The following is an 11,764-nucleotide window of genomic DNA, read 5'->3' on the forward strand; positions in this document are numbered from 1 at the left end:
TGTGCCGTGAAGTGGGTGTGGTATGCCTGCTTCACGGGGTTTTCATAAACGTTGAATAAAAGCATTTTGTATGCCCAGGTTTTTAAACTTTTTGACCACGATCCAAGTAAAAAGTGTACCTTACCTTGTGACAAGCATTTTTAAGTATGTAGCCAAAAGTTTCATGGAACAATACATATACCCTTACCAAGTGTGTTGCACTCTGATATTTTACATTTTCATTCATTTTTTAAAATGCCCTTTGTTCACCGTTAAATTGACCGTGACCCTCTGGGTTGGGACCCAGTGTTTGAGAAGCACTGCTGAGCTGTGGAGTGCTGTCTTGTTGGGTGCTCTTGTATCTGCAGTGACCCCCTCGTCTAGGTGCCTCAGAGGCCAGTCTCCCTCTGCCTCTGCTGAGATTCAACTCGCAGAAAAGCTGAGTAAGGAAAATGCCCCACACCTAGCTTATTGTATTCCTGTATCAAATTTTTGGTCAGTGAGAAATGTTAAATACCTTCACAGGTACTCACAGTCAGAAAATGTATTTGTTTGGGCTTCTATGATACCATAAGGACTGAATTATTAACAGCACTGTTGTGAACGTGTTGTGAAGTAGATCTGATACATTTGAACAAACTCACCACAACATTCTAGAGATTGTATTTGCAAAACTCCAAGCTGGGACACAGCATCTGACAAAGAGTTTTGTTTACAATTTTTGTTACCTGAAAAGTTGACAAAAATGGAAGACATGAATCACATTTAGTTATGTTTAATACAGCCCTTTTTGAATAGAAAGAATAAGATAATATGAAAGCTAGATAATCCTGAGAAACTGAGAGTGTGGCTACTATGCATAAAATACCAGGTGCTATTCATTGGTAGATTTATAGCTAAACTACTTGAGGACCACTCAGAAAGGAGTTAGCCAGATGTAATTATTAGTTATGACTAGAAGAAATTTGATCAGATGAAAGGGAGAATCATTTCCAAGTCTGAGGGATGTTGAAATGAAAATTGGATAGAGAAACAGAGTCGGAATGGAGTGGTGGTGGTTACTAGTTGAAAAACACCCAGGAGTTTAACCTGTTTGACAGTAGAAGTCTGTTACTTTTGACCTCTAGTTTAACATTAACTGTTCTATTTAAATTGCTTTTTGATGCTAAGTCAGGGAAATTTTAAGGAACTCTAAGTTAAAAGTTTGACTAATAAGCATTTGCCACTCTTTCACTCACCCCTCTGCAAAGGAAAAATTTTGAGGAATGTCAGAAACAATTTATAAAAATAAAAATTTATAAAAATAACTAAATTTTGTACCAAAGAACCGTAATTTACCTTGAAAAAGAACAGAATATATATGCTATATCTTTACTATATTGATTTTTAAGCATTAAATGTCGTCAGATTTAGAAAAATAAGCAGCTCTACCTTTTGCTACTTGTGTGTTGACCTTAGTTAAGTTTAAACATGTGATTAGAATTGTGTATATGAGATGTTCCGACGCGTATGGTTTGAGTGCTGAATTTTGGATTCTAGTCTTTTCACTCTCTGGAGCCAAAATAAGATTTTAAGCAAGCTCAGGAATAAGTGTAGAAATCTGTTGGGCTCAAATGGCTCAGAAATACATCAAGAGCTTCTCAACTTCACTAGTAATCAGGGATATGCAAATTAAAGCAACAATGAAATGCTATTTCATGCCCATCAAGTTGGCACAAATTAAAGATGTTTCTTGGACATTACCAAGTATTGGGAGGAAAATATATAAGACTATTAAGAGTATAAATTGCTATGTGTGCTATGAAGAACAATTTCCATTTGAAATACAATGTGAACAACGTATGTAATTTTACTTTTAAAGTATTAAAAAGGTGAAATCAATTTTAATATAGTTTGACATAATATATCTAAAACCTTATCTTTTTAACATGTGATTAATATAAAAATTATTGAGATATTTTACATTCTCTTTTCATACTAAGTCTTTGGAATCCATTATATATTTTATACTTAGAGCATATCTCAGTTTGGATGCTAAAATTTTTATTGGAAATACTTGATCTGAATTTAAACTTCATAAAATTTACAGTTGAAATAGTAGACTCACATACCCAGGTTGTTCCATACATGCTTAAAAGTATTTCAATAACTGACTTGAGTATCGAATAACATTTGAACTAATTCACTTTCTCAGTTGCACTGGCCTTATTTCAGATGCTCAGTAGTCATGACCTAGCAGCAACCGTATCGGATTTTGCAGTTCTAGTTATAGCAAGGACTTGTGCACAGCAGTTAAAATACATGATTACATATGTATAAAATAAAATGTAGCTGATTATTCAAATTTCACAGTGTCTATAAGAATTCTAGAGAAATGATGTGGGATTTTATTGTCTATTTTGAGAAGCTTAAAATATTCGGAATAATGTGAGGCATAATATAACATCCATGCAACCACTATTCAGATGTAGCAAATGTTAACATTTTGCCAGAGTACCTTCAGATTTTTCTCTTCAATCCTTGATTTATTTTTTAAAATATTTACTTGTTCAGATGCTACATGGATTGAGTATCTACTTGATTAGTTTGTACCAGGTGAGAAGGAAAAGAGTACCTAAGGGTATTATTGTTCCTTGAAGTATTATTGATATTAGAACTTAAATAATCTTTTAACATTTAATTTATTTTAAAAGTTTTTAGGAACTGGATGTCTACTAGAAAATTACTTATTTTAGATTTTTAACAAAGCACCACCTATATTAACAAAAATTAAATTCTCATTAACAAGCGGCTATTTTCCTTAGATTTCCATAGTGTATATTGCCAGTTCTCAGAATTTGGCTTTATTTAGTGGAAATCATATGGGAAGAGAAGAATGTTTAATGTCTAATATAGTTGAAAATATGATACTAATTTTAAATGTAATTGAGTTAACAGACATACCTCTGGATATATTTTAAAACACCCAGTGTTTTATCCGAAATGGGTAAGATGTTAAATGGGGAGGAGAGGCAGAGATGATGTCACTTGGCAGTTATTTAATAAATAGGAAGCCGGGTTCTTTGGGCATTGAAGAAGTTGCTCTAATATATACACTGAGTCCATTTGCTTGCTCTTTACTATAAATTTTGGCATATCTTTTGTTCTTTAAAAATAGCTACTGATTAAAGTGCCTGAGGTAAATAAGTATTGTAATCTCTTTTAATAACTAGTGCTGTGGCCTAATGAAAAGACTGAGATGGATAAAAACTACTCTTAAAGTGAAGGATGATATATAAGGAATATAAAACAGTGTTGTTATTGTGTAAGGATAGTTTTATAATTTAATAATCTTAAATTCTGAATAGAAAATTTTATTTGATTATATTTTATTCAGATATGCAAATTAAATAAAATACTTGATGTTATCAAAGTATTTCTGATGCTCTATTACTATGAGGCAGACAATGATTTTCTTTTTTTTTTTTTAAAGATTGGCACCTGAGCTAACATCTGTTGCCAATCTTTTTTTTTTCCTTCTTCTTCTCCCCAAAGCCCCCCAGTACATAGTTGTATTCTAGTTGTAGGTCCTTCTGGCTCAGCTTTGTGGGACACCACCTCAGCATGGCTTGATGAGCGGTGCTAGGTCTGTGCCCAGGATCCAAACCGGCAAAACCCTGGGCCGCCAAAGCAGAGCACGCGAACTTGACCACTTGGCCACGGGCTGGCTCCGACAATGATTTTCCAAAAACATCCTTCAATTGAATGTACAATTAACCAATTAAAAGTCCAAGGGATTCAGATCACACCGTTTAAAAAAATCCTACCAGAAAAGACGTTTCGTAGTTGTTGATGTCATATTTTAAGTCTGTATACCTCTTTGTAGCAATGTCACTTTACAATTTTGTATTTGCTGTACAGTAACTTGGAAGTTTTAAAAAGCCTGCTGTGTTTTTGGTTCATCACCAGAGGGAAGTCTTACAGTACGACTCTGTGTTGGAGAGCCATTAGTAGAGTCATCTACTTTCCTCAACTTAAGCATGTCTTTTAAAAAAAGAACATTCTAAGTGTATAGGCAATCAGCTGTTACACACATGACGTGGTATTGGGAATACATAGTTGGTAATATACAGTCATACTCTTTGAGCAGCATCAAACCAGCTCTTACAGTCAATAAAATTTTTCTTACAAGCGTATGCACGGCGGGGGAGCAGGGTGGAGTTAAACCGGTGCCCTGATACTCCAGTGGAATTACAATTTGTGTTATTAACTGTACAGGACAGTGCTTTAGAGGAAATTCCAGTGCTTGAACTCCAGCTTTTCTGAAGACATGCTGTGCCACCTCGATGGCGTTGAAACTGAATTCTTCAGGCATTCGATCCGAAGTTGAATGGTCATTAGTGTCTATCCACTCCTTGTCTTATCCTTGCCTGTGGCCTTTTGGCCCTAACAAGGATTGTCCAGCTTCTCTTGCCACTTCAAACTCTAAAAACTGAGCTGAAGGTAGCATGTGTTTGTCTTACTTGCTGTGTATTTACTTCTAATGCAGGAGGATGTTTTCACCGGGAAGTGGACAGACCTTCAGCGCTTCTTGTCCTGCAGTTAGGTGTGTTTGGATTTCTGCTCCTCTCCTACTTTCCCTTTATTCCTCTGTGTGAATATAGGAACACTTTCGTAGCACGGACTGTTAAGTCAGTTGAATTCCAAGCTATTAAAACTTGTGCTTATTCTGTGGTACTTTGGCCATCTTCAGAAGTGGCCCCTAAAGCATCCTTTTCTCAGTGTTAATTGTGATATAAGTGTGGTTTTCTCCACCATGCCATTTAGAAAAATCTTTCAGTACTGTACAAGGTTAAAAAATTAAATAGTACTTAAAATGTTATAAAGACAAGTACTAGTTCCCTGTTTCATCTCTTCCTTCATCTAGCCCCGTCCCCAGAGGCAACTGATTTTAAAAATTCCAATTTTTGTTCCTCTTCATGGTTGCCTCCATATCTCATAATATGCTATTATTATGCTATTTCTTGATTAAAAGCTTTGATATTAAATCTTCATAGCAGAAAGTCAATTGATAGTGAAGTTTCGCCATTTCCACATTTCTTCCTTCCACCCGTCTCAGTGCAGTTAGTCTTATAAATTTTTCTATTGATTAACTCTACAATTTTAAATGAGGCCCTAAAAATCTAATTGTGTATACTGGGGGATTGCATTATAAAGTTGATGAATGACCAGTGTGTAGCTAGCCAGCCAGGAGTTCTGGAAGACCAGCAATCACATTTTATTGGGAGACCTGTTACTGCAGAGTTTTTTTTATATGTAAATCTCTTTCACTTATCATTTGTGTAATTTTTAAAATGACGACTGCCTGGAACAATTAGGAAACTTGTTTTCTCACGTAAGAAGCCTGGAGGCTGAGTCATTGATTGAATGACATAATCAAGGAACCAGATTCTGTCTTTTCATCTGCTATTCTTAGCAAACAATGTTGGCTTTGTTCTCAGGTTAGCTGCCCTCACTACTAAGATGACTTCTTCAGATCCTGGTGTCACTGCAAATACATTATTTAAGAGAACATCTCCTCTTATGTGTGTCTACCTTTGTGAGTATACCCAGAAGCTTCCAGCAAATTTTCCCTGGTTATCTCATTGACCAGAATTGCTTCAGAGGTCCATTCCTAAACTGACTTTTGGCAAGGAGCATGGGATTGCCACAGTTGTCTTAGTGAAGCTCCCAGTCGTGTGGAGGCGGGTAGAGTGCCAGAGCAATACCTGAGGTGTGTTAGGAAGGAGCAAAGAGGAATAGTTGGTGGATAAGCAGCCACTGATTTCTGTTAACAGTGTCAGACTCTCAGTGGAAAGTATCATCTACCTTGGTTCTTACACTTGTGCCAGGCTACTTTCTTTTGAGAAATTAAGTAGAAAGTCAGAGAATTATTTGAAACCATAGCCTTCTTTATATCCCCTTTGCTGCAGTATCTAATTGTACTTATATTTCTGAAAAGGGTGTTTGTAAGCTCGGCATTGAAAGAAGACTAGGACATGTATAATTTCTCTTCCTTCCCTTGAGCTTGGTTAGATTTATTGGACCCATACCTTTGCACTTCATTGGAACAAAAATGTCTTGAGTATTCACATAATGTTTGCAAAAATATAGACTTCAGTAGTAATTCTTAAAAAAGCATTATCATTGACTTTTTTTTTAAAGATTTTATTTTTTTCCTTTTTTCTCCCCAAAGCCCCCTGGTACATAGTTGCACATTCTTCATTGTGGGTCCTTCTAGTTGTGGCATGTGGGACGCTGCCCCAGCGTGGCTTGATGAGCAGTGCCACGCCCACGCCCAGGATTCGAACCAACGAAACACTGGGCCGCCTGCAGTAGAGTGCATGAACTTAACCACTCGGCCACGGGGCCAGCCTCTCATTGATTTTTTTTTAATTAAAGCTATCCAAACGACAAATTTTAACTTTTTGCTTTTTTTCTGGATCTAGAACTTACATATCTCTTGGCAAATAGTCTTTGTTTTGCTTTAGTTTTTCTTGATCCCATTTCTTTCTTATTATACAGATGGCTCAGAGTTAAATATAGTAATCCTTTGTCAACTCTAATGAGTGAATAAACCTTATTTTTTTATTATTTTTCAAGTAATTTTATTGAGATCATAATGGTTTATAACATTGTATAATTTTGGGTGTATTATTATTTATCAGTTTCTGAATACACTTCATCATGCTCACCCCCAGTAGTCTAATTTTTGTCCATCACCATACATGTGTGTTCCTTTCTCCCTTTCGCCCACCCCCAATCCCCTTCCCTTCTGGTAACCACTAAACTGTCCTCTTTGTCCATGTGTTTGTTATCTTCCACATATGAGTGAAATCATGCAGTGTTTGTCTTTCTCTGTCTGGCTTATTACGCTTAACATCATACCCTCAAGGGCCATTCATGTTGTTGCAAATGAGACGATTTTGTCTTTTTTTAATGACTGAGTAGTCTTCCATTGTATGTGTATATATATATACACACCACATCATCTTTATCCATTCATCTGTAGATGGGCGCTTGGGTTGCTTCCATCTCTTGGCTCTTTTGAATAATGCTGCAGTGAACATAGGGTTGCATAAATCTCTTTGGATCATTGATTTCAAGTTCTTTGGATAAATACCCAGTAGTGGGACAGCTGGATTGTATAAACCTTATTTTTAAAACAAAATTTTGATCTTACATTTTTCTCGGGATTGTCTTATACTTACATTCTTCCATTTTCCACATTCATATTAAGTCTTAGAGTCCATCACTGTATGTAGTACTTTCATAGAGTTTTAGCCCAAGATGAAGAACTTCAGAATTATTCTTATACTGGCTTCCTAGAATTATTTTATGAACCAACTGGAAAATACTCCAGTGAGCTTTTCTTATATCACTAAGGTCATTGTCATTGTCCTGATTATTGATGTAAGAAATTACAAAGTTGATGATTTTCTAAGATTAAAATGTGTGTATGTATGTGTATCTGTGCATTTAGTTTTATTTCTCTAAGCTAGTTTAAAGCATTTCATGCCAAAATTTATTTGCTTTTAAAGTTGATTTGTAGATTAATGTTTAATTTTTTACAAGAGTTACTTTGAGTATTGTTAATGAATATCTATTTAAGAAATGATACTCTACTCATTACCAAATAAGGTCTCAATTTTGTATTTTGTCTTTTATATATACTTTCTAATGGCAATTAATGTCAATAAAAGTGGTAGAATATCCAGGTCAGCTTTTGGTGAGATACATTACCTCAAAATTTGTCTTTTGATTCTCATGTTGTAGATATAAGTGTAAGTCCTATGAGATGTTAATGTGTTACATGAAAAAGAATTCTGGGGTCAAATAATTTTGCTGCATGCTGGGTTATGTAGGGTTAAATGGGTTTAACTGCAGGACTTCTCAGAACTTTTAGTATAGTGATGTACATTACAAATATTTCAGAATGGAACATAACATAGTGTTTGCAGAACTTATTTAAACGTGGAACACTCATTTCTAGGACTGTTGTTCCACAGAACATACTTTGGGAAATGCTGGTATTTGATGCAGTCAGAATTTGTGTGAATTGTTGTAAAGGCAGTGTATCTAACCTTTATTTATGAGTACTATCCAGTTTATTTGAAAAGTATTAACTTTAACACTCGGAGCAATCAGTTTCAAATGCTTTACAGGTCCTTTTAAGACGTAAGAGCTTTAAGATTTCAGTATAGCGTCTCTATTGCTTCTTCTACAGCTTTTCTCCAAAATGAATTTATCCACATGCTTAGTGTTGAAATGTGTCTTAAACAGACTAGTGATAAGATCTCTTGATGATCCCCAAAACTTTTCACTCCAGCCTGGTTTTCTCTGCTGAGCACCGAGACTAATATTTTTCAGTTCTTCTCCTGACAGTTTTACATGCAAACCCTTGTAGGCATCTGAACTCGGTCAAAACTGAACTCAGCTTCTCCCTGTTCATCCCCTAATCCCAGACTTGACTTCTGTTTCCTGTCCTGGCTAATGGCTCTGTCTTCTTTTCAGTCACACAAACCAGAAACCCAGGAGACTCAGATTCCTCCTCCATCTCCTATGTCAGGGTTTGTCAGCCTTGGCACTATTGACGTTATTGGCTGGATAATTCTTTGTTGTAGGGGACTGTCCTGTGCATTGTACATGTTTAGCGACATCCCTGGCTTCTACCCACTGGATGCTGATAGCAATCTCCCTCAGTTGTGACACCAAAAATGTCTCCAGACAGTGTGAAATGTCCCCTGGGGGACAAATCTCCCTTGTTTGAGAACCACTGCTCTACATCCAATCTGTTACTTAATCTTATTGATTCTATTTCTAAATTTACCTTTAATTGCTATTCATGTCTTTATCCCACTCCCTAACCTCCTATCCTCTTGATTTTTTAGTACTTGGGATTCTTTCATAAGGTTCTGACTAGCCTCCTTATGTCCAATGTTGTTTTCCCTCCGACTCACCCCCTTTGGTGCTGCTAAATTTCTCATTCTAAAGTGCAGGGCTGTTCCCTATTTACCTTTCTCGGTAGCTTCCATAAGGGACCTTCATGAACTGGCTTCTCTCTTTATCTCTGGCTTCATTTTCAAAGGCACTCATGTTCGCTGCACAAGCCAGTATACTCTGCCCTCTTCCCACTGTGCATACTTTGTTTCAGACTCTCCATAGGCATCAATTTCTCCCTGGTAGCCCTCGTCACTTATTTTAGAGACTCTATCATGGTAAAAAGCATTTTATTTTTTAAAATTTCTGTCTTCCCTCACCAAATTGAGCTTTTCAAGGGCAGGGACCATTTCTCTCTCTGTTTATGGCATGTAGTAGATGTTTGATAAAAGTTTGAATCATTTATTTGTGTGCCCTGATAGATGTAGTAACATCCTCATTACTTCTAGGAATTCTCTTCCCTGTATCAGCAGTGAATTTGTCTCCTGCTCTTTATCATCCAGACTGTGATGGGTAGCTTTTGACCACAGAAATCTTGAACTATAACTTTCTTTAAGAAATCAGCTGTGAGCTATTCAAAAGAGAATCAAAGAAAGCAGTGTATTTGGTTGATATCAAATATTATTTGCTTGTAAAATAGCTAGTTTACCCTAAATATTTTTATTCAGAAGGGAATTAAATTGTGTGGGTTAATTGTGCAGATTAATTAAATTGTGTGAATTAATATGATGTGGAAAGTATTTACTGGAAGCAAAATATTGCATTTCCATTGCATAAAGATTTGATGATTGGTCATATAAGGCTTGCAAAAGCAATATCATTGTCTTAACTATGTTAGTTTTTTTGAGAATGCATTTATTAGAACACATTCCTATAATTACCAGCCTACACTATGTAGAAATGTACCCTTTGAAATGAAGAAACATTATCAAGTCAGTGAAGACCAGAGTGTCCTACTTCCCTTCCTTACATGCCTTAATAAATAGGATTTTGTGTGAATGGATTTCCCTGTGAATTAGAACTAGTCACAGTCAGTCTGACCAAGTACACTTATACCTAGAACCGTAATTAAAAGGTGAAAAAAGAAAAGTAGAGGTTACAGGGCTTTTGGATAACTCAAATGTAACACCTGAAAATCAACTATTGAGGATGGGGAAAGAGGGAATGATGGTAAGACCTACTGCTGATTCAGAAGAGTTCTCCATCCTGGTACGATGCCTTGCCACATCGTTAATAATTATTTATGGAATGAATCCATATATAATGGCAGTTAAGCCAGAAGTGATGATGTTCTGCTTCACCTTTTGGGGAGTGGCATTAAAATGTATCATTTCCTTTCAGAAGAGATTCTTTAATAAGAAAAACTGTTATGGAGGTTCCAGAAATAAAACTCAGAAGAGCCAGATTACCTACAGAGAAGGTCCCTCTTTTTCACACCAGCTCTCGAAGGGCTGAAGTAGATCGTGGAAGACACATGTGACACCCAGCCCATTATTATTAACCCGAAGAGCCATTTTGCCAAAGACCAAGATTTGCCTTGCCTGTTTTCTCTTTTCTCTCTTTTCCATTCTGTCGTTTCCTTTCTTTAAATTTAAAATTTTTTTAAAAAGTAACTTCTTTAAAATTAAAAAATTTAGGGGCTTGCCTCAGGGGCACAGTGGTTAAGTTCATACATTCTGCTTCAGAGGCCCGGGGTTTGCCGGTTCCAATCCTGGGTGCGGACCTATGCACTGCTTGTCAAGTCATGCTGTGGCAGGCATCCTACATAAAAATGGAGGAAGATGGGCACGGATGTTAGCTCAGGGCCTGTCTTCCTCAGCAAAAAGAGGAGGATTGGCAGCAGATGTTAGCTCAGGGCTAATCTCCCTCAAAAATAAATAGATAAATTTTTTAAAAAAATTAAAGTTTATTTAATTTTAACACTTCATAATACCGGTCAAAATTATTTTTAAGGTCATAAGCTGCTTTAGGAAAGAAAGGTGCTTCTATTACATACACATTGTCTCATGCCTGTTTTTTTCAGACTGAAAAAAAAATCTAATGGTTTTTTGAATAGTTTTGGTTCTTGAAATTGTAATTTTTAAAAGCTCTGTTGTGTATCTTTAAGGCCCTACTTGATCTAAGTAAAAGATACTGTGGTGATGAGCTACTTTGTTTTCCATATGCTTTTCAATATAGTAAAGATCATATTGAATGCAAACCTTCCCAGTAAATTATTTACCTGTTACCAGAATAATGTAGTCTTAAGTGGGTGAAAACTTTTAACCTAGGGAGGGTCAAATATAAGATACTTGTATTTTAACGGAGTATAGTCGCTTCTCATTATTCACAGTAGTTATGTTCTATGAAGGCTCCACGAACGCTAAGTTAGTGAATATGGAACCATTGCTCTCAGAGGGGAAATACAGGGTTAGGTTCCTGTGAACCTCTGGTGACAACTTTTTCGTCAACTGATCAATACATAACCTTGTTTTATGTGTGTTTCTGTTTAAAGACACCTTACTTAATATATATTGTTGATTCATTACCATTGAACTCCCAGCCAGCAGCACTGTACCTCATGCCTGAACAAAGCTTATATAACGTATATTTCCTCCATAAGGCACATCACAGCCTTCCTGGGTTTGGGAACAGACAGCACTTGCAGCACTATGCTTGGGGGCCATTTTAAACAGTGAAAGCACTGACAGAAAGCACAAAAATGTGAAATATGTGGTGCTAAATAGATTGCAAAAAGGACACTTGTTTATAGTATGAGAGCTGAAACAAGAAGACAGATTGTTGCCTTGTTCCACCTCAGATGGAAACATTCATGTCAGGTGACTCG

At 36.3% G+C, this 11,764-nt stretch overlaps 1 protein-coding gene across 4 annotated transcripts in view; it reads left to right on the plus strand.

Annotated features, from left to right (window-relative positions):
• The window catches only part of HOMER1 (homer scaffold protein 1), a 113,635-nt gene that overhangs the window by 31,202 nt on the left and 70,669 nt on the right, over positions 1-11,764 (plus strand). The gene's annotated exons all lie outside the window — the stretch shown is intronic.

Source organism: Equus asinus, chromosome 9, assembly GCF_041296235.1.
Source record: "Equus asinus isolate D_3611 breed Donkey chromosome 9, EquAss-T2T_v2, whole genome shotgun sequence".
NCBI classification, from domain to species: Eukaryota; Metazoa; Chordata; class Mammalia; order Perissodactyla; family Equidae; genus Equus; species Equus asinus.